Below are 23853 nucleotides of genomic sequence, written 5' to 3' on the forward strand. Positions count from 1 at the left end.
CGACGTGATCGTTGGTAAAATAGGCGACGGGGTATAAGTGTTTGTGTAGGTTCTCACAATGGCTGAAAAAAGCAACAATACGGACGCTAGTGGAGCCAACATCGCCACGACCACCTTGAAGGTACCACCATTTTGGCCACAGAAACCAGCGTTATGGTTCAGACATGTGGAATCTCAATTCGCTGTCGGTAGAATCATAAGTGACCAGGAGAAATACGATCTGGTTGTCGCTCGACTAGACACCCACAGCATCGAGGAGGTGGAAGAAATTATCCTCAACCCGCCCCCGGTGGATCGGTACGAAACTCTAAAGGCGGAATTGGTGAGGCGTCTCACGGATTCGGACACCACACGGATCCGCAAACTCCTAGAAACGGAGGAAATTGGCGACCGTACGCCAACGCAATTTTTGCGTCACTTGCGATGGCTCGCCGGACCCGTGGTGAACGAAGAATTCCTGAACGAGATTTGGCGGAACCGTCTCCCGATAAAGACGCAGCAGATCCTGGCCGCCACGTCAATCAAGGAAGGGATCAAGCTGGCAGAGATCGCCGATCGGATCCACGACATCCCCGGGAACAGAACGGGGATAGCGGAAATAGGCCGCAGCCAGGCAAGCGGTTCGTCGGAGACCGATTCACTTCGCGAGGAGATCCGGCAAATAAGGCTGCAACTAAACGCAGTTTTACGCGAGTCCCGCGGACACCGGCGTAAATCACGGCCTAGTTCGCGAGCGTCATCCCGCAGTTCAAACCGCGAGAGCGATGATGGTTTGTGCTGGCACCATCGTGTGTGGGGCGAAAAGGCCACGAAATGCAAAGGCCAGTGCATGTGGAAGACGGGAAACGAGGCAAACCGTCGATCGTAAACGCGGCAGTTCTCGACGGTCCCTATCCTGGCCGCATTTTCGTGACAGACAATAGATCGAAAGCGAAGTTTCTGGTGGACACGGGTGCGGATGTGTGCGTGTTCCCGCGATCGCGTATCGACGGCCGGTTGCCGAAGGACGATACCGAACTTTTCGCGGCAAACGGTACGCGAATCGCCACGTATGGCACAACGACCGTGCATTTAGATCTATCGTTACGACGCAGTTTTGTGTGGCGTTTTATTGTGGCCGATGTGGACGGACCAATAATCGGGATGGACCTGCTAGCGCATTACAACTTACTCGTGGATGCGCGCAACAAGCGTTTAGTCGACGCGACGACGAAGTTGTACGCGAGTGGTTGTGCGGCGAGTAAAGGCCTCCCGACGGTAAAAACAATAATTAGCGACACGGTGTACCATCGACTCTTAGCGGAGTTCCCGGACTTGACTCGACCGACGGTATTTCGTCGGGAGGCGGTCAAGCACAGTGTGGTACATCACATCGAGACGACACCTGGACCACCTGTATTCTGCAAGCCACGGCGGCTCGCTCCGGATCGGCTGAAGGTGGCCAAGGCGGAGATCGACCTGATGCTACAGCAGGGAATAATTCGTCCCTCCAAGAGCGCATGGGCCTCACCGCTACACCTTGTGCCTAAGAAGGACGGCAAAACCCGACCATGCAGGGACTACCGTTCGCTCAACGCTCGCACTGTTCCAGACAGGTACACGCCACCTCATATCGAGGATTTCGCACAATCCTTGTACGGGAAACGGGTATTTTCAAAAATGGATCTGGTTCGCGCGTGTAACCAGATTCCCGTCGCGCCCGCGGACATTGAAAAGACGGCGATAGCGACACCGTTTGGTTTATACGAATTTTTGTTTACGCCGTTTGGTTTGAGAAACGCTGCGCAGACGTGCCAGCGTTTTGTCGATCAAGTTACCCGGGGGTTAGATTTCGTGTACGCGTATATAGACGATTTCTTTATCGCGTCCGAAAACGAATCGGAACACCGGGAACACTTACGTATTTTATTCGAACGTTTAAACCAACACGGGGTCGTTATCAATCCGGCGAAATGCGTTTTCGGCGTAAGCGAAATCGAGTTCCTTGGGTACAGCGTGACCAGGGATGGGGTAAAACCTTTACCTGAGCGGGTCGAAGCAATCGGGGAATTTCCCAGACCCGACACTATTAAAGTTCTACGCAGGTTTCTCGGGATGGTAAATTTTTACCGCCGCTTTATTTCTGGCGCGGCTAGTCTTATGAAACCACTGCACGAATTATTAAAAGGGTCGAAGAAGGGAAATTCACCCGTGCCATGGACAAAAGAGGCAGAAACGGCTTTTGTGAAAGTCAAGGCCAGTTTAGCGAACGCTACGATGCTTGCACATCCAGCACCCAACGCACCGATAAGCGTTGTGGTTGATGCGTCCGATTATGCTATCGGAGCAGCTTTGCAACAGCTCATAGGCGAGAACTGGCAACCGTTGGCATTTTTCACAAAAGCCCTTTCTGCCGCGCAGTGCAAATACAGTGCGTACGATCGCGAGCTACTGGCAATTTATATGGCCATAAAACGTTTTCGGCACCAGGTAGAAGGTCGGCATTTTATAGTTTTTACCGACCATAAACCCTTAACTTTTGCTTTCAAGCAAAAGCTGGATAAATGTTCGCCTCGTCAGTTTCGTCACTTGGACTATATTAGCCAATTTACGACTGACATTAGGCATGTTAAGGGGTCGGATAACATTGTGGCTGATGCATTATCGCGTGTCGAAGTAATAGCCGTAGCTCCCGATCATACCACACTGGCACAAGCACAAGAAAACGACCCAGAACTGAAAGGGATCTTGGAATCGAACTCTTCTGCTCTTTGTTTAAAGAAGACGTTTTTCCCCGGTTTCAATGTTAGTTTGTACTGTGACTCGACTGACGAAACTGTGAGACCCTTTGTTCCGACGCCATTACGACGAGCAGTTTTTAATTCGTTGCACGGACTCTCTCATCCTGGGGTTCGGGCAACACAGAAATTAATAACAGAACGTTTTGTATGGCCTTCAATAAATAAAGATTGCCGAGACTGGGCACGGCATTGCATTTCATGCCAGCGATCAAAAGTCACTCGACATGTCGCAGCCCCCGTCGGCAACTTTGACAATCCTTCCGGCAGATTCGAACATATCCATATTGATATTGTAGGACCAATACCGATGTCTCAGGGATTTAGATATTGTCTTACGTGTATCGATCGGTTCTCGCGCTGGCCGGAAGCCATACCTATCGCGGAGATCGACGCGGAAACAGTCGCGAGAGCACTCATAAACACGTGGATTAGTCGTTTTGGCGTTCCTTTGAGAATAACCACTGATCAAGGACGCCAGTTCGAATCACGGTTATTTTATGAGCTATCGCGTATGATCGGTGCATCTCATCTCCGTACGACCTCCTATCATCCTCAAGCTAATGGGATGGTCGAGAGATTGCACCGACAAATGAAATCAGCGATTAAATGCCACGAGACGGATAATTGGGTTGATATATTACCAATTGTCCTACTCGGTATTCGCACAGCCCATAAAGAGGACTTAAAAACGTCTTCCGCGGAAATGGTTTACGGTTCGGGCATCCGTCTTCCGGGAGAATTCTTTGTCACGGGTCGGGAAGATTCACAATCGGATTTTGTGAGTCGGCTTCGGCAACGTTTCCGGAAGTTAAAGCCATCGCCAGCCACGCGCCACGGTACACGTAAGACGTTTGTTTTTAAAGAACTGTCTACGTCCCCTTATATATTTTTGCGGCACGACGCGGTTAAAAGTCCGTTACAGCCGCCGTACGATGGGCCATTTCGTGTCGTTAAACGCGGAGACAAAACGTTCGTCATCGACATCAAGGGCAAGGAAGTCAGGGTCTCAATAGACAGGTTGAAACCGGCTTTCATTTTGAACGATGGCATTGACGAAAACCCTCCGCAAACTATCGTTTGCACATGGACAGACGATACAACAGTAACGCACAGTACGACCGACACGACCGCAACACACCGTACTGAGGACAGACCTGTTTTACGACGGTCAGGTAGAAGAGTTCGATTCCCTGATCGTTTTCAGGCTGGCCTACGTTAGACGGTGTTTGAGCAACACGTGTATATATTTGTACGAGTGCGTATATGTATTACTTTTCTTTATTATTTTTTTTTCGGCAATAAATGGATATGTATAGTCGTTAAGACTGTGTATATAGTAGTACTAGGTAGTATTAATTTTTTCAAGATCTTGTATATAGTAATTTTAGGTCCTAGATGTATTTTTGTTTTTATCCTTACCGGGGTAAATTGTACAGTTAGCATTAGTGTTTTATACGTATCCAATTTTTTTCTTTTTACGCGTATAGTCGTATTAATTTTTCTTTCTTGCCGTATATATATATTTTTTTTTTCTTTCGTAGATTTAAGGCGCGTACCTTAAGTAAATGAGCCGGATTTGCACTTGCGACTACGCGCAAGCTAGTGTATAGCAAAACGCTCTTACTTTGTAAATATTACCAGTCAGCTAGTTAGTTTTTTTTTCTCTTTCGTTCTAACTGGCGTTTTCACTGGTAAGGGGGTACTGTGGCGACCATGGTGCGTGGGAACGTGGAATTTTCGGACGCGGAAATTCCATCCTTCTCAAGTGCGTACCATGGGAGGTCGGGTTGAGGGCTTGGTCATTTAAGTGACGATTGCCAGAACCTCGGCTCGACCGTTACAGTACCCTTAAGAGTGAAGTCCCCGGATGCAATGTGTGAGGGAGGAAACTTTCTCCATGCCCTTGTGGGGGTGGAGAACCTCTCCCAATTTTAACGGTTTTTCGGGGACATTATTTAACGCGCCTCAGAAACGAGAAGGGCAGAAAGCTTTGGACTCTCGCGGAGAACGATAGCTCCAGAGAGTTTTAGTCTGAGTCACCCGCGACGGTTTTGTTATACGCGACGAAGAGTTTCCGTATATTTTGGTCTTCGCATTTTTCTCATGGACTCAAGTTTTCTCGTTGTGTTTTACAGTCTTTATTATTTGTTAATTGTTAACCAGTTCTCGTGAATAAACTATATTTTTTGTTACCCGTGAAACCATCGCGTCACATATCATTTCATTTACCCCACGTCACCTAAACGGTCTTGATTTGTTTATCTGTGTATACTGAAATATGTTTTGTATTTTTTAAATAATTTTTTTTTATTTTTTCGCTATAGCCGTCTAAGATGTTCAAAAGTGACCCCCGAATCAAATTGATTTTTAGTCACATCGTGCCCAACAAAAAATTACGAAAAAATTCATGGATATTCTACTTACTCGCATACAGGAGTGAGATTTTTTTCAGAATTTTAGGTGGAAAAATCGATTTTGACACAAATCCGAAAGCATAAAATTCCCGATTTTATATCGAACTTCTCAGTTGACCCCGCTTATATTATTATGTTCGCTCTGTCTTCATTGTGATTATTAATGTGTATTTTTTACAGTTTTTTTGGATTATGCAAACATGTTTGTTGAAAAAAATTGGACATCTCCAAACATTCGAAGAAAGTGCGTATTTCGTATTGAAGTTTCAGAGATACTGATTTTATAAAAGTAGTTGGATATTATTGAAACAATTGTTCTAAATTCTTTTTAGAATTTTTGTAAATTGCATGAAAATGAATTTTCTCGTTGCCTTTTTTCCTGTTTCCAAGCGTATTATATGTTAGCGTCAACGCATTTTTAACGAGAGATTTTGGTGGGATGGTCGAAGGGATGTTTATTCCTTGACAGACTTATGGCAGGGCTTTATAATGTCTGTGGTAGAGTTGGGCAAAATATTTATCTAAATAAAAATTTCGAATAACGAATAAAAGATAAAAATATTTTTATTCGTTATTCGAAGGTTCGAATAAAAAAAGTATCTTTATTCGACGAGTATCGGAAAAATTCTTTTATTCGACGAGAATTTATCCGACGAATAAAGATAATTTTTTTTATTCGAAGCGGATTTATTCGATCTTCGAATTAATTTTTTCATCTTGCAACGAGACGTATGTGTCTCGTTGCGAGTCGTTTTGTACCTTAACCCGCACCAATCACCGGTGCGGGCTAGCCGCGCGCCAATCCGCGGAATCCAGCCGGAACGCGGACCAATCGGCGTGTACCGAAGATTCGCGAACGAGCACACGAGGTCCGCGTTCGGGCTATAAAGATTGCGACGGAACCAGCCGAAGCCGGAGTTGGTCTGGAGCAGCTCTCGGGTGAACACCCGGGCCCATATCCTCTCGCAGCCGCGCCAAATCGTGCTAGCCGCGGTATACCATCGGGCGAACACGACGAGGCGCTGGAATCGGCAGAACGTAAGTGGGTTTACGTCCCCTACGCGAAACCGAGACCGCGACCAGGATTCTGGGAGGCAGTCGATCACCGGCTTGCTCTTGTCAGAGCACAGAGGATACGACACTCCGGACCGTCATCCCTACCACCCGGACCTGTTCCCGCGTCCCGCTCTCCCCTCAGGGATCCAGCGTCGCGCTCCGCACGTTTAGTCGTCGATCGGCCGCAGCAGCGTGTGGAGCTCGCCTCTCGGTATACTACCGGAGACGAGCGCCCTCGCCGGTTTCGGGCCGTAGGCATTAGGTTTACGTCTGTGCCTACGTGCTCGAGCCGCGGTCGGGCGAGGACGACGGGTGGGGTGTTCCGCGGATTCCTTGCCCTCTCCTCTCCGCGCCCCGCGTGCCCAGCCCACCAGGAAACCAAAGTCGATTCACTATTGTTCGCTGGGCCGCGGTGGAAATAACATCTCGAGGATCGGGAGAGCTCGGGATCGCGCCGAGAGCGCCCGACTCAGGCACCGCATTAGCGAGCACGGCTCGCCCGCGCTCCCCGCGCACCGCGTTGTCTATACGCGCCGCGATCGTACCCGAACCGCGCCGAGGGCGTCCGACGGCAGGCACCGTTCCAGCGAGCGCGTCTCGCCCGCGTCCAGCGTGTATTATTTTCCGCGTACCGCACCGAACCTCCGCGTAGTATACCGAAACCGAAACCGGACCGGCGCCCCGCGGTTAATCTAGGCTAAGTCCACGCGTCATTAGGATAATTATTCTACTTAGGTTAAGCCACCCGCGTCGGGCATCCACTCTCACGGGTTATTTATTTGTTTGTTTGTTTGACTATTATCAGGCCGGCGGAGAGGCGAACGGTCATCGCCAGCCTGTCGCCGGACCATCCGGGAATCCGAGCGATTAAGGGTCTCTTCAAACTTGCCGGAGGCGGCGTTAGTATGAATACTACCGCGTTTTCCTGCTTCATTTTAGCCGGGACCGTCGCTGGCAACCTGAGAAGGCGCTCGAGATGCTCGCAACAAAAGCTAAGACCCGCACACAGCGGGGGTTCGCCACCTAACTCCCGAACAGTTTACTCCCCTCTACACCCCGGGGATGCCTATGCATCCGCTGAGAGCTGGGCAAGCCGTTGGGCATCCGTTTTCGGCCGCCCGACACAGGTCGCCGGCACCGGCGGCCGCCAACTGGCAGAGGCCGCGTGGCATTGGCCGCCGGTGCCACCACAGCATCCGCACACAATCCATGTTCGAAGTAGAGAAAAGAATATTGTTCATCTGTGTTGTAATGTTAAGAAGTAATGGTTCAAACTATAATCTAATTTAACGATGGAACGATGAAAATCAGCTTCACAAATCAATTTTAGCATAGTTAAATTATATCTTATATCTTATAAGTGATTATATAAGTCAAAACTCCGGAGAACAAGTTTAAAATGATTAGAATTCATTGGTTTGCAAGGTGTGTTCGAAAGCTGGTGGAAATAGTGGAAAATTGGAAAAGTGGAAATATACGTATAACATTTGGTTCGCAAGCATCTACGGTTGTAAATCTTAGTACGCTAACGGTGTACAAGGTTCCGCATGTGCTGCATTCGGCTGGCTTAAAAATTACGAAAGTGCTGGGTACAATCGGAAGGATTTTTGATTTATGACGTCCATGGTCGGTAGGTCGTCGACAGGGATTTTCATACCTGGCCTTGGTCGCGTGCTTGTCGCGTCGTACGTAAGGTCTTACGACGCAACCCAAAAAAAACCATTTTAATGTCGCCATTCTTTCAGTGCCACCATTTTTGGGGAGTCTATCGTTAGATCTGCCTACGCTCATCTCCGCCGCGCCCGCAAACCCAGTAGCTTGGCTTCGACGTCACACGCTACATAGTATATGTGACCGCTGTAGCCAATATCTCGACTATAGCCGAAAGTACGTTTGAAACGAGGCCTGTCCCTTGCACTCTGATCCAATCGGCCGCGCATTCGTACCTATGCTCTGACCAACGAGACCGAGGCAATGAAGCACCCAGCGTGCGTCCTTTGCTAATTGTCTTGCAAGGGTAACTTCAACTCTGTCGCACTCGAGCGCTTATGTTTACGTCTACTGTCTCGTCTCATTGGACAAGATATAGATACGCCATCGCATTCCTGCCCGGGAACCTTGCATCTAATCATCTTTAAGTCATTATGGACAAGAATTCAGAAGTTTTCCATGTACATTTTTTCGTGTCGTAAGACAAAACGATGCAATTTATGTGGAATTAATTCTTCTTATTCTACAAATTATCATGTGATTGAGTCCTGAGGATTTCTTCCACTTTCACTTGGACCACAACATATTTCAATGTCATCAAAATTCGAGACATAGTCCCCCAAAAATGATCGAATTCACAAGGCATGATCCCCTTCCTAACGTGGATACTTCCTTAAAAAAAACAACTATTCTCGTTTTTACAATATATGTACAATTTAGGTTAATATATAAGGATGTGTGATGCTGTTTCACGAAGAGGCAGGTACGGTTCCTATTTCCATAATGTTGTAGAGGAGGGATACCGATAGTTTACCTAAGGAGCTGTAGAGCCCCGAGAAACCTTTTTTTTTTTTTGTGCCACGCACAGCAGGGAACTGTCAACGCGGTCTCGAAAGGCCATCTGGTAATGATCAGCCGCTTGCTCGGCCGACGGGCAACGGCGGCCGGTGGAATTGCTCTAACGCCGGGACGACGGCGCCCGTTTTACGACAGATAATCGGTAACACGGCATTTGGACCTATAGTCCTTACGTAAAACCCTCCGGTCCCGGCAAGTTTGAAGAGACCCTAAACGAGCAGGCCGCTCCCCGACTCTTTTTTTCTTTGCTATCACAACAGTATATACCTATTATTTCTTTTTTACCATTTCGATTAAATTAATAAACTAGTTTCGTTCACCAACATAAAGTGACTCATTTGACCACCTAATCCTCCCTCCCCGACGAACCCTGGTCGCTGAGCGAATCCAGGGGAGGGACCGCGCGCCTCGCTCGCGCCTCTACGCAAGCGAGACGCTACCGTTACAATCTTTTATCTGTATCTTTTATTCGAAGGCTTCGAATAAATCTTCGAATAACTTTTGCCGAGCGCCGAGCATCAAAGACCCAGCGACGACAGACGACATACAATGTAAGCGGATGGAGAATCGCGCACGAATGAAAGTTTAAACTTAAACCTACAATGTAAGCAGATGGAGAATCGTGCATTATTGGCAATTTATGCTTGTATGTTTTTAATCAGAACAATATTGTTAAGACCAACGAGTTGTAGAGCTTGTTCCGATCGAAATGAGTCCAAACACGACATCATTTGGACTGTCTTTACTGAGATTGTAATTTTTATCGTAACATTACGTATCAGTGAAACTTGTTCGATTACACTCGAATTTGACCTCATTTTCATCAGGAAAATCCCCTCCATTCGCTCGTCACAATTTTATGAGGATATGTTGAAAAATCTAAAAGTTTAAACTTTCATTCGTGCGTGATTCTCCATCCGCTTACATTGTATGCCGTTTGGCAGTCGCTGGGTCTTCGACGTTCGGCGCTCGTCGGTCCTCGTCGGGCGCCGTCGCCGTTTATTCGTCGAGCTGGCAAAAGTTATTCGAAGATTTATTCGAAGCCTTCGAATAAAAGATACAGATAAAAGATGAAAAAATTATTTGAAGTTCGAATAAATCCGCTTCGAATAAAAAAAATTATCTTTATTCGTCGGATAAATTCTCGTCGAATAAAATTATTTATTCGATACTCGTCGAATAAAGATAATTTTTTTATTCGAACCTTCGAATAACGAATAAAGATAAAGTATCTTTTATTCGAATCGTTATTTAAATAATTTTTTAACTAAATAATGCCCAACTCTGTCTGGCAGCAGGCGACGCGATAGCTGATGACCGATTTGGGTCTCACAGCTATCGATTGTCTAAGCATTGACTGTTTATTGACGGTGAGAATGTTTAGAAAAGGCAAGCGACCCGACGTCGTATTGCCAAAGATAAGGGACTCTTTGTCCTGAAGGATCTGGCCACGGAGTGGGGAAGGCTATGCCTTTTGGTAAGAGGACTGTGATGAACCCCACGGCACTTACCCCAGAACCTTGGGACCAGAAACTCCTAGTTTCTAACATATGAGATAATAAACATTTTTATATTCGAAAAAAGAATGTACAGCCTTAAAAATGCAATATAAAATATTTTATTTGCCCTATATTTCAATATATCAACATGACTTCCAACAGTTTCCTCATTTTGAAAATAATATCTAACTACTGAATTTTTATAAAACCGGTATCTCTGAAACTTCAATACGAAATACGCACTTTCTTCGAATGTTTGGAGATGTCCAATTTTTTTCAACAAACATGTTTGCATAATCCAAAAAAAAACTGTAAAAAATACACATTAATAATCACAACGAAGACACAGCGAACATAATAATATAAGCGGGGTCAAACGAGAAGTTCGATATAAAATCGATTTTTCCACCTAAAGTTCTGAAAAAAATCTCACTCCTGTATGCTAGTAAGCAGAATATCCATGAATTTTTTCGTAATTTTTTGTTGGGCACGGTGTGACTAAAAATCAATTTGTTTCGGGGGTCACTTTTGAACATCTTAGGTGGCTATACTGAAAAAAAATTATTTAAAGAATGCAAAATATATTTTCGTAAACATTTTTCAGAAAAATTTGTAGTCCAAATTTCGCTTTAATGAGTTTTTTAGAACAAAAGTTATAGCGAAATGTGATCGCGAATCACACGTTCGAAACTTTTGTAACGTGAATAATTGCGGAGGAACCCGTCGAACGTCGCATAGGTAGCGCACACGAACAGAGTAAAGGTGCGTGTGTGCGTAGTGCGGTAGGAGGGAAATGGGTGGCGATTTTTCGCCAGAGTGGGAGCCATCGGTTTGGGCATTTCGTCCACGACTGCAAACGACAGCAAACGCAGAAACGCAACCACGCATTATACAGTACGTATAAATGTTTATAATCAGTATTTTATACTAATATTGTAAAGTGTAAATTGTTGGGTAGGAACGAAAGTTCGTAGGGTTTTCAAATTGAAATTGAAAAATAGGAAAGATATTTAGAAATCCGACAAGAAGTAATAGAACAGAAGGGAAAATATGTTATTGAATAATTCTATGAATACATATCTATCGGTAATTGTGCATAAGAAGCCACAACACATCGACTTCGAAGCTCTTTCAATATGTTGTCGAGATGGAGATTTTGAACAATTTTTCCCCATGCATGCCGCCGCCGAATTGTGGATTCGGGGCCTCGAAAACCTGGCACAAATTCGAAGTGTGAACATTCGAGAATTCATGATGACTCGTATGTAAATGGTAGAATATGATCTTGTAGAATTAGTAAAAAGTAATGATGTTGAAAGCGTAAATTCGGTGTCATTGCAGTTCAAAATTGGTCATTGCTATCGAGTTTAGTTATACCGTAAAAAATACATGTTGTAATATGTTAATATTTTTATAAGTACGCGACATTATTTACCAACCAAATGAAAATATGGCTTGATCGTCCAGTGGTAAGTAAAGGATTACATGTCGTGGTATTTGGAAAATATTCTAATATTTAATTACAGAGAACTGGTTTTGTTACTTTGAAAAAATAGTCAAATTTGCATACATTTCTAAGCTGTTTGTTATGTTCCCAGTGGGTTCCAGACAAATTTTTTTGCAAAATGTCGAGAGTTTATCTAACTGTAATGCTAAAAAAGAACAAGTTGCACCTTTTTTGCACTGCCAGAGAAATTACATATTTTTTTACGTGCGGTACGATCGATCTATATTTCGACGATATTCGTCCTCTGGTCGGACTGCTCTGTTTAGCCAACGTACATCGCGACATTGTATACAAACTTGGCCATGATGTTTCAATGTTTTCGCTTACGGTGGCTGAGCAGTACAGTCCGCTGCACCTTTTTGTTTTTTAGTATTACAGTTAGATAAACGCACTGTGCACATAACAAACAGCTTAGAAATGTATGCAAATTTGACTATTTTTTCAAAGTAACAAAAACAGTTCTCTGTAATTAAATATTAGAATATTTTCCAAATACCACGACATGTAATCCTTTACTTACCACTAGACGATCAAGCCATATTTTCATTTGGTTGGTAAATAATGTCGCGTACTTATAAAAATATTAACATATTAGAACATGTATTTTTCACGGTATAACTAAACTCGATAGCAATGACCAATTTTGAACTGCAATGATACCGAATTTACGCTTACAACAATCATTACTTTTTACTAATTCTACGAGATCATATTCTACAATTTACACACGGGTCATCATGAATTCTCGAATGTTCATACTTCGAATTTCTGCAAGGTTTTCGAAGCCCCGAATCCACAATGCGGCGGCGCACAGTGGGCAATTTGGACAAAATCGGATTCAAAATCAAAGAACTTTCGATAGAAATGAGGTAGAGCGATGAAATTTTTTTTAAATAAAAGCTGAAACTTTGTAGAATATGGGAAAAATAGGGAGATTATTACCATCCAATCATTTCAACGAAAAAATGACTTCATTAGTTTTTGTTACAAAAATCTATTTTTTACAAAATCCTGAGATTGAAGACAAATTTTGAGACCAGATTTGAAATCAGCGTGAAAAAATCTATGGGAAATGATGTATAGCATGTTAAAAAAAAATTTTTTCCGCGCGTGGTATTGGAAAAACCATAATTTTCTTGAAATTGTGCAAGTTTAACGAATTTTCTCTAGGTTAAAAAACGTTCGTACCATAATCTCCCTATTTTTCCCATATTCTACAAAGTTTCAGCTTTAATTTAAAAAAAGTTTCATCGCTCTACCTCATTTCTATCGAAAGTTCTTTGATTTTGAATCCGATTTCGTTCAAATTGCCCACTGTGCGGCGGCCTGCATGGAGAAAAATTGTTCAAAATCTTCATCCCGACAACATATTCAAAGAGCTTCGAAGTCGATGTCGTGTGACTTCTTATGCACAATTACCGATAGATATGTATTCATAGAATTACTCAATAACATATTTTCCCTTCTGTTATATGACTTCTTACTGTATTTCTAAATACCTTTGCTATTTATCAATTTCAATTTGAAAACCCTACGAACTTTCATCCCTACCCAATATCATGTGATAATGATATTTTATATTGTATTGTGTTTTTGTTTGTAATGTAGATGGAACAGATTCCCACCGACACACCGGCAGTGGTGCCAGCACCGGCGGGGGTGGTGCCAGCACCACCGACGGCTCCAGCACCGGCGGTGGCGGTGCAACCACCAACGCTGTCACTACCGGCGGCAGTGACGGCGGCCGTCGCCCGCCTTACGATTGGGAGGCCAATCGCGAATGTAGTGAGTAGACGGTATATTTTATCATTCGTAAAGATTTATTATTTATTTCTAAAACGTTACATTTAATTTCCAACAGAAAATTGAAAACGGCCGCGGCGGCGTTAGCAGCCCATCCGCTGCCTCGGCATCAACGCCTCCCCCCCCCCCCCCCAAGCCCCGTCCACCAAGCCCCGTCATCCAGATGACGGAAGAAATGCTTGTGAGTTAGAAAAACATAAAAATATGTTATATATATGTTAAATATAAATCTTGTATATAAATGTTGTGTACATGTTTCAGTCAAAGCTGATGAAAAACATACGAAGAAATTCGTATCGAAGAGGGGGCCATAAAGCTTGGCGCGGTGGCCGCGGCTGGCGAGGCGGCTACAGGGGGCGCGGAGGCCGCGGGGGGCGTGGCGGCAGCGGGGGGCGGGGGAAAAAATTTATTACAATAAATATGTAAAAAAAATATATTCTATTATGTTTTTTTATTTTCCTAACTTTTCCTTTTTCATATCATCCTCAAAATATGCATCCATTTTTTCCCCATTTTTTCTCCTCGGCATTATCGAGGAATGATTCGCGGCATCCCGGACCCTTGCTATTCTCATCGGTACACGTGCACGCCGACCTGGCGGTGTGTGAGTGTGCCGAGGCACGGCTGTTCGAACGAAGCTACGGCAGGCATCATGCAACCGAATAATGCAAAATGTTGCTCGAAAATGCAAGAGTAGGACCTGTTTGATGGCGAGCGCTCTAGATTTCTCTTTTATCTAGCGCTTTTGACTACTGATGAGCCCCATCTCTGCATTATCGAGGAATGATTCGCGGCATCCCGGACCCTTGCTATTCTCGTAGGTACACGTACACGCCGACCTAGCGGTGTGTGAGTGTGCCGAGGCACGGCTGTCGAGCAAAGCTACGGCAGCGCCGTTGTTTACGTTGTCGGCTACGCGTGCTCAGATCGCCTCTATTGTCAGAGATCATGCGACCGAATCAGAGAGGATACTCGGAAAATGCCACTCGACACTGAATGTGGAAAGTGCACCCAGCTCCCCATACTGGACGAAAATGTTACTATTTAGCTTCTTCTAGTGGACGTTATAGCGGTACTATCGATTGTTCAAGGCCACCTAGGAAAACTGTCACTTAAGTTATTAAATGTAAGTAATACTGCTCAAAGGAAAATATAAACTGACGTTTAAGGAAGATTGTTGAAGTTCGCGGTTACTTCTTCGTTCTGGTTACTTTCCCCAGAGGGCACCTCGGGGGTTTCCCCGGCGCTACCGAGCCCGATGGCTTGCCGTTGGTTGTTTTAGTGGTACACCAAGAGTTTTCCTAACATGCGCACGTGCTCGACCACACAGTTGTTGTATACTTTGTTACATAATAAAATATATATTTATAAATATCGTGTTGTCTCTCCGTGGCTACGCCTGCTACACGAAACCAAAGATTAACATAAAAATACAGCACTACGATTTTATTATTCTGGATTTATATGAATACAAACCAGTGAATTAAATTTTTCAGAACTTTCTGATATTGTGGTATCAAAATCCGTTACTTCTTGGACAGATTTCAGTGGCAATTGGTCTAAGAAAGACCTCTCCTCGCCATGACACACGATATTTTGAGACGCATTTGTATTAACTGCTATGTTATTTAATAGGCTTTCAATTCCTTCTAATTTATTGAAAATTTGTTTTATTTCGTATTTTAATTCTATATATTGACGATTTAATAGTGTCAATTGTCCTTCAGTGAACGACGTCAACGTATCATTCATAGTTTTATCTGTACAATTGCATAAAATATAATATTCGTATCGTTACGTTTATTATTTAACATATATGTGTAGTATATTTACCATTATATATTTCATTGATTATGATACTTTTATGTTTACAATAAGATTTAACATATGCATCATTTTTTCTACTTACTTGGCGCTACTGTTTGCGGTTGCTGAATTTCATAGCTTTCAAAATCGGAATCGGAACTGTCCAGAATCACAGTTCGCTTTTTCATTATACTTCTTTTTGAAGACATATTAAAAACTTTAGACATAACAGAAAGAAGTAATCAATATAATAAATATATATAAATGCTTTATGTGTAATTTCATTCAGAGTACATGATAAAATTTCATCTGTGAAATTATCAAATTTAAATATTCCTATTATTTTCGATTTGATAGGGTATTTGTAAAAAGTTTTCAATTTTGTGGATAATCTACCAACTATTTTATTTGTTGATATGTCTAGGATCTGTAGGACATAATCATTCCGTACAAAAATGTAAGAGTCTCGAAGTCCGTAAGCTTTTATATTAAAATAAGGGAATTGTATTTTCTTTTTATCATATTCTACACATATTTTTTTACTAGTTTCTTTAATTGTAGGTGCTCCATTTTCCGACAACCTTTTTATTATCTGTGCTAGTGGTTTATTCTACCTGCGTAACATGCTTATTAGCTTCCCTAAGTAATTTTCAAGAGGAAAACAACTTAGTTCCTCTAAAGAATATTTTAAATTTTGGACATCGTCTGTAATGTGCACTAAATTGTGAACATTATATACACTAAATTCTCTGCCATACAAAACAGAAGAATCATTGACAAATTGAATTAGCATTTCTCGAGCTTTGTTTAGCCACTTTACATCTACACGTAATTTATTGAGTATTAGAATTCTCATAGCTGCATGTAGTAATAAGAAGTGGTTATAGAAGATATTTGGAAGAATTTTCTTTAAAAGAATGGGTCCTAGATACAAGAGAAATAAACGAAACTCCGTAGCTTTATATCTAGGCAATTCCGATATGGATCGTGATTTACTGTTAAATTCACTAGGTAAGTATTTTGCTGCAGAAATCATTCGTTTTGATAATTTATTCCTTTGCTGTAATCTGAACTCTACTTTACACCAATGATGAAGTAATTTCTTCATTACTCCCAAACAGCATAAATGCATATAATCTAAAGCAAAATCTTCTATTATATTTAATGTGCTTATATTTAATAAGGATGTTCTTTCATTGTTTTTATGGTGCTTGATGTCGCGAAAATTTTTAAAATCTTCATGTGTCCGAGCACTGGCATTATGGTTTTCTCTTTAATATTTTTTAAAAATGGTCTCGCAGGTGCATCACATGTAAAGCATATAACGCAAACTTTAAAATTAATATTATTATAAAATAATCCATGCTTTAAAATATCATTTAATTCATTTGTAAAATCATTTAAATAATCAGCTAAGGAATTTGGTTTTGCATCACCATAATATAAGGCTATCGGAACAGGAGACACGATATAATTGTTTAATACCAGTTTGCATAAAATGGGCCAAAACTGTTTGTTCGAATTTTTTGAGACTGGAACACCATCAATATTGAAAATTAAACGAATTGTTAAAGTTTCTTTGATTTCACGAAATATACCTATTTCAGTTTGCAACAAGTTTAATAGATTTTCTTTTATACCAAAATATGTAAATTGCGCTAAATTTTCCTTTTTGCTTAAAACGGACACAATATTTGATGATCGTTTAGTTTTCAACAGAGTGCGGGAATCGGATGGAATTTTGTATTCTGGAAAAATGTCCTTTAAACCCTTTAATAAATTACTTAATTGAGTATGATTAATTTTATTTCCTAGAGACCATTTTTTAAAAAAAGTAATTAATTTCAAATTTCCAATAGCACTGCAGTTATCACTTGTACTGTCATTTATGTCATTCCTGTTATTTATCATTTGAAGATCAAATTGTTGATCCAGATTCTTCATTTACTGTATCGAGACTCTGATTCTGATTGAAAGTTTTCCGTAGTTCATTCTTTATAAATTTATATTTTTTGTAACGTAGTTTTTCGGCCATTATGAAATTTGTGTAACTGCAAACTAAATACGGTGTATGAAAAACTATTCTTGAAAACTTTAATATTGCAACTCTTCAGATAATTAAAAAAAAATTTTTTTTTAATATAAAAAAATATATATTTGTCGGAGATGTCGAAGGCCGAAGAAGATTTAATTATGCAGTTTTGTTTTGTTTTGTTTTGTTTTCCTCGGCACGCGGCCGAGTATGGTTGGGCTCCTGAGAGGGGAGCGCGGCGGCGGGCAGATTGGTTTGCCGAGAGAGAAGGGAGCGACGAGGGGACACTTTCGAACAGATCGTCGAAAACGACACTTGTGTTTGTTGTATCTCGAATAAAGAATAAAATTGTGTGAATCATTGAGCGTGCTTCCAATGGAGAGAAAGAACAAGGGAAAAGCTCCGACATCAGAAGTGGGATCGGCTCGTGCTTCACCGAATTTGGATCGCAATGACTGGCAGGCGATGTATGAGATACAGAATCGGCACGTATTAGAGTTGTTTGAAGCAATTAAAGGACCTTCTGCCTCGTCAATTGCGCTGCCTAAATTCGATCCGGAAGATACGGATATTGAGCCACGCGCATGGTGTGCTACGGCTGACGTTTGTTTGGCTGAACGTCCTCTACAAGGTGGTGTTCTCATTATTACTCTGAGTAAAGCGTTAAAGAGTAGCGCATCAGCATGGCTGTCTCAAGTGGCACATGCGGGGATAACCTGGCCACAATTTAAGGATCTATTCCTCTCACGTTATGACTGTGTGGAAACCTGTGCTGCCAGTATCATCAATGTGAACAATAGCCGACCAAAAGAAGGAGAGTGCCTTGCTGCGTACGCTAGTCGTTTAATTACGTCACTATCAGCGAGGTGGGAAAACCTGAATAAAGAAGAAATTGCTGTTTCATGTGTATTAGCACATGTGGCGCGATTTGACGCTCGTTTGCAACGTATCGCATATACAACTGATATTACGACACGCAGCAAACTTTTAAAGGAAATGAAGGCACTTCCTAATTTGAAACGCAAATTGGTTTCTGACTACGACACGGTTGATGCAAAGCGACCCAAATATTTGGCACCTACAGGTGTCAGATGCTATTATTGTGGTAAACATGGCCACCGGGCGGTTGATTGTCGCAATAAGACGATCAAGACTAATTTGAAGACAGCAGTAAATCCGAAGCCAGGAACATCATTCGATACCAAGAATTCCGTCGTTTGTTTTCGTTGCGGCGAGAAGGGCCACATCGCATCGCGTTGCATCAAACAAAACATCGCTGGTAGCAGTGGGGCTGGAGCTGGTCAACAACGTGTTGATAGCTGTGAAGTTCGTGGTGTATGCGGACAAATACAATTGCAATCTGGTGAGTCGTTTCCTTTTATTTTTGATTCTGGGGCTGAGTGTTCTCTGTTAAAGGAGAGTGTGGCAATTAAATTCTCGGGTATTCGTGTAAATTCGACTATTCATATTACGGGTATCGGAAATTCTGACGTATATAGTACTGTGCAAATTCGTACTGAATGTTCAATTGATGGAAATCGCTTGTCAATTTTGTTTCATGTTTTGCCTGATATTTGTTTGAAATACGGGGTGATGATTGGTCGCGAAATTCTACAACTTGGTTTTACGGTTCAAATGACTGACACAGCTCTGAGAATGTTTAAAGCTAGGTTGGTGGATTCTTGCAATTTATTTTCATGCATTGATGTCTCGTCCGTTAACACTGACTTACCACCAGAAGAGAAACCCCAACTGACGTCAGTGTTAAATCGGTTCCCATCCGCTTTTATCGATGGTTTACCCCAAACTCGTGTCACTACGGGAGAATTACGTATACGCCTTAAGGATTCAAATCGAACGGTACAGCGACGTCCATATAGACTTTGTCCAGAGGAAAGACAGGCAGTTCGGAATAAAATAGAGGAGTTATTACGCGCCAATATAATTCGACAAAGTTGTTCCCCTTTTGCAAGTCCCATTATTTTAGTAAAGAAACGAGATGGTACGGATCGTATGTGTGTCGACTATCGTGAATTAAATCATAACACGGTACCGGATAAATTTCCTTTGCCTCTCATTTCTGATCAGATTTCGAGGTTATCCGGAGCCAATTATTTCACGTGTTTAGACTGTGCAAGTGGGTTTCATCAAATACCGGTTAGTCCTGAAAGTATAGAACGTACTGCTTTCGTTACTCCTGATGGACAGTTTGAGTATTTGGCTATGCCATTTGGTTTGCGCAACGCTCCCAGTGTTTTCCAACGTGCCGTGTCCAATGCTTTGGGTGACTTGGTATATTCGTATGTAGTCCTGTATATGGACGATATTTTGATTCCGTCAAACGACGGATGCGATGGTTTACAAAGATTACGTGAAGTTCTAACAGCCTTGACTAAAGCGGGATTTTCTTTGAACATTGCAAAATGTTCCTTTTTAAAGCGTCGAGTAGAGTTCCTTGGTTATGAAATTTCTGCGGGAAAAGTGAAGCCTAATCCCCGAAAGATTGAAGCTTTAACTCGGCTGCCTCCACCTGAAAATGTACATCAACTAAGACAATTCATTGGTCTTGCATCATATTTCCGTAAATTTGTGCCTGATTTCTCCCGAATTATGGCACCCTTATTTCGTTTAACCTCCGGTAAGCAACTTGACTGGAAACCTGAACATGATGAAATTAGACAGGAAGTAATTGGAACGTTAACGAGTGTACCTGTACTCACGATCTTCAATCCGGGTCTCCCTATTGAATTGCACACGGATGCAAGCGCGGAAGGTTTCGGAGGAATTCTCTTTCAGAAGATAGAAGATAAATTACATGTTGTTGAGTACTTTAGTAAGCGGACCGCGGATGCCGAGTCAAAATATCATTCCTATGAGTTGGAAACTCTGGCGGTGGTTTACGCTGTCAAGCATTTTCGATATTATTTACAAGGCCACCATTTCACCGTAGTCACTGATTGTAATTCATTAAAAGCCTCGCGGAATAAAGTTGATTTAACGCCACGGGTACATCGATGGTGGGCCTTTTTACAAGCTTTCGATTTTGATATTCTTTATAGAGAGGGTAAACGTATGGCTCATGTTGATTTTCTCTCGCGAAATCCTCTTTCAAATTCCTTAACACCGAATTTTCAGAAGGTTGAGCAGAAGCGTGTAAATTTAGCCACTTTGTCTGCCAATTGGTTACATGCGGAACAACTACAGGATGAAGAAATTCAATCTATTATTTCAAAATTGAAAGACGGTCAACTTTCTCGTGATCTTGCCAAAACTTATGAAATACGTTCGGGTATTTTGTATCGTAATATTCAAAAGAATAATCGTACACGTTTCCTTCCTGTTGTGCCGCGAGCATATCGGTGGTCCGTGATTAACCACGTGCATGAGTCGATCATGCATCTCGGTTGGGAAAAGACGCTGGATAAAGTTTACGAGTATTATTGGTTTGATACTATGTCCAAGTATGTCCGAAAATTCATGGATAATTGCATTACTTGTAAACTCTCGAAGTCTCATTCGGGTCGCACACAGGTAGAACTTTATCCCATTCCAAAGACTAGTTCACCCTGGCACACGGTACACATTGACATTACCGGTAAACTTAGTGGCAAGAGCGATATTAAGGAATATGTGATAGTTCTTATAGACGGATTTACAAAATTTGTTCTCTTGTATCATACTTTGAATATTGACGCTGTCAATGTAATCAAAGCATTATTAAAATCCGGCATATCCCTCTTCGGAACACCTTCTCGAGTAATTGCTGATCAAGGGCGCTGTTTTGCAAGTAAAGATTTCAGAACATTTTGTGAATCTCATGGCATAAATCTCCATTTAATAGCTACTGGTTCTTGTCGTGCGAACGGTCAGGTGGAGCGTATAATGGGAACCTTGAAAGGAATGTTAACTTCTGTAGAGGCTTCTGAACGATCATGGCAAGACGCCCTTGAGGACGTACAATTGGCGTTGAATTGTACGATACATCGGGTAACCAGGGCTAGCCCTCTTGAACTCATGATTGGAAAACTGGCAAGACCGTTAAATTTATTGACTGTTGACGATACTGAAACTGAGGTCGATATTCTGAGAATAAGAGAGCAGGCGGTTCACAACATTAAGAATGCATCGATTTATGAAAAATCGCGATTTGATTCTAACAAGGCAAAAGTAGTTAAATTTAAAGTTGGAAATCTTGTTCTGATTGAGAATCACGAACGTAATCAGAATAAGTTGGATCCAAAGTATAGGGGTCCATTTAAAATTCAAGAGTTGCTGGAAGGCGACCGTTAACCCTCTTAAATCTTTGACTGGTAACAGAACATACAAGTATGCACACGATCGCATTCGAGGGATGCCGCAGAGTCGGCTTCCTCCAGAGTTAGATTTGTCCAGTGATGAACGAGTTGTGGAGAGTGCCGGTGAAGGCACCACAGTTGATATTTAAATGGGCATGGCAGTTTAGCTGCATTACATGCGTTGGTCGTAGCCGTAACTGCAATTTCATTGTGGAATTGATCAGGGCGCGGTGCGCGGCTGGCGATGTAATGGAGGCCCGAGTCTCATTAAAGGAGACTGTTAATTGGTCGACTTGGAGTGACCTGGGAGTCTTAGTGACTCTATTGAGTGTTAAATTTGGCCACTGCATGCACTGTCGTAGTCGTAACTGCAATTTTCTAGGAAAATTGAACAGGGCGCGATGCGCGGCTAGTGATGCGGCGGGGCCTGAGTCTCTTTAAAGGAGATTGGTATTTGACTAACTTGGAGTGATACTTAAACGAATGAATATACACTGTTACTCTATTATTCTCATTGAAATTTCGAATTTGTTAGTACAAAATTTTCTTTTCTTTAGATATCTGAAAAGATCAAGACAACCCAGGATTAAATCTAGACCAGGATGGTTTACATACACACGAGGACGTGTGATTTGTCAGAATGGCCGTGTCGGAGATGTCGAAGGCCGAAGAAGATTTAATTATGCAGTTTTGTTTTGTTTTGTTTTGTTTTCCTCGGCACGCGGCCGAGTATGGTTGGGCTCCTGAGAGGGGAGCGCGGCGGCGGGCAGATTGGTTTGCCGAGAGAGAAGGGAGCGACGAGGGGACACTTTCGAACAGATCGTCGAAAACGACACTTGTGTTTGTTGTATCTCGAATAAAGAATAAAATTGTGTGAATCATTGAGCGTGCTTCCAATGGAGAGAAAGAACAAGGGAAAAGCTCCGACATATTTATTTATTACATAACACATAAATGTACATACCTTTTCTGCGAACGATGAAATGCAGGTCTCGACCACACGTACTCGGGGCACGAATAACAACACTTATTTAAAAACTTATTTAAAAACTTGATCGCGTACGTACAAGTCGATAGAGATAGTCGAGACACAAGAGATAGCCGAGATATTCAAGGTGTGTTGTTCTATATGAGAGAATTTTGTCTTCTGATTTTCGGTGTCGTGTCGTGTATAATGTTAGCTTTGATATTTTCCTATTGGATGTCTTAAAACTGTATGGGGTGACTAAAAGTTTCCTAATTGGTGAGTGGGTGGTGCAGTTTGGTCGTCAGAGTAGGGATGCGCTTTGATGAAATTGTGTTCAGATTATATAATGAATTGGGTGCGAAAGATATGGGGAAAATAGTCTGGAAAACTAAATGTTTGTATATTGCCCTGTCAATGGGCTCGCTCACGGAGGTTTCGAAGTGGTGTCCGCTGACACCCAATAATTTTGGGACCGTCGCGTCGCGTCGAGTGCCTCGGCTATCGCAACCGACCGTTCAATCTGATTGCTAGTTTGCTAACGAATGAATGCGTTTCTCGCTGCAACATGGCCAGGGCCTTTCCCAAATACATTGACCGAAGTTAAATGTTTATCCCGAATAGGTACCAGTCTGTTACTACGAACTTTTTAATCTTGCATACAGTTCAATAACATTGCGTAAGACGTAAGAGCTACACGATTATTTTTCATGCAATAACTTTGTCGCATTAATGTTATTATAATATAAATATATGTCGATTAAGTGACAAACACGAATTCAAAGTAAATTAAAAGTAAACATTTTACTTCGCATCATATTCGGGAACAAATATTTTTCCATGATAAACATAAAATATTTCCTGCATAGATAAAAAAAATATTCTATTTCTAATATTACATAAAGATTCATTTTATAATGAGAAAAAATATTTTGTTCATAATATTAAACAAATATTATTTGTATATTAGGAAAAAATATTCTATTTCTAATATTTAATAAAGATTTGTTTTATAATGAGAAAAAAATATTTTATTCCTGATATTAAATAAATATTATTTGTATATTAGGAAAAAATATTCTACTTCTAATATGAAAAAAAGATTTATTTAATATTTAGAAAAAAATAT

Source organism: Halictus rubicundus, unplaced genomic scaffold, assembly GCF_050948215.1.
Source record: "Halictus rubicundus isolate RS-2024b unplaced genomic scaffold, iyHalRubi1_principal scaffold0322, whole genome shotgun sequence".
In the NCBI taxonomy this organism is placed as follows: domain Eukaryota; kingdom Metazoa; phylum Arthropoda; class Insecta; order Hymenoptera; family Halictidae; genus Halictus; species Halictus rubicundus.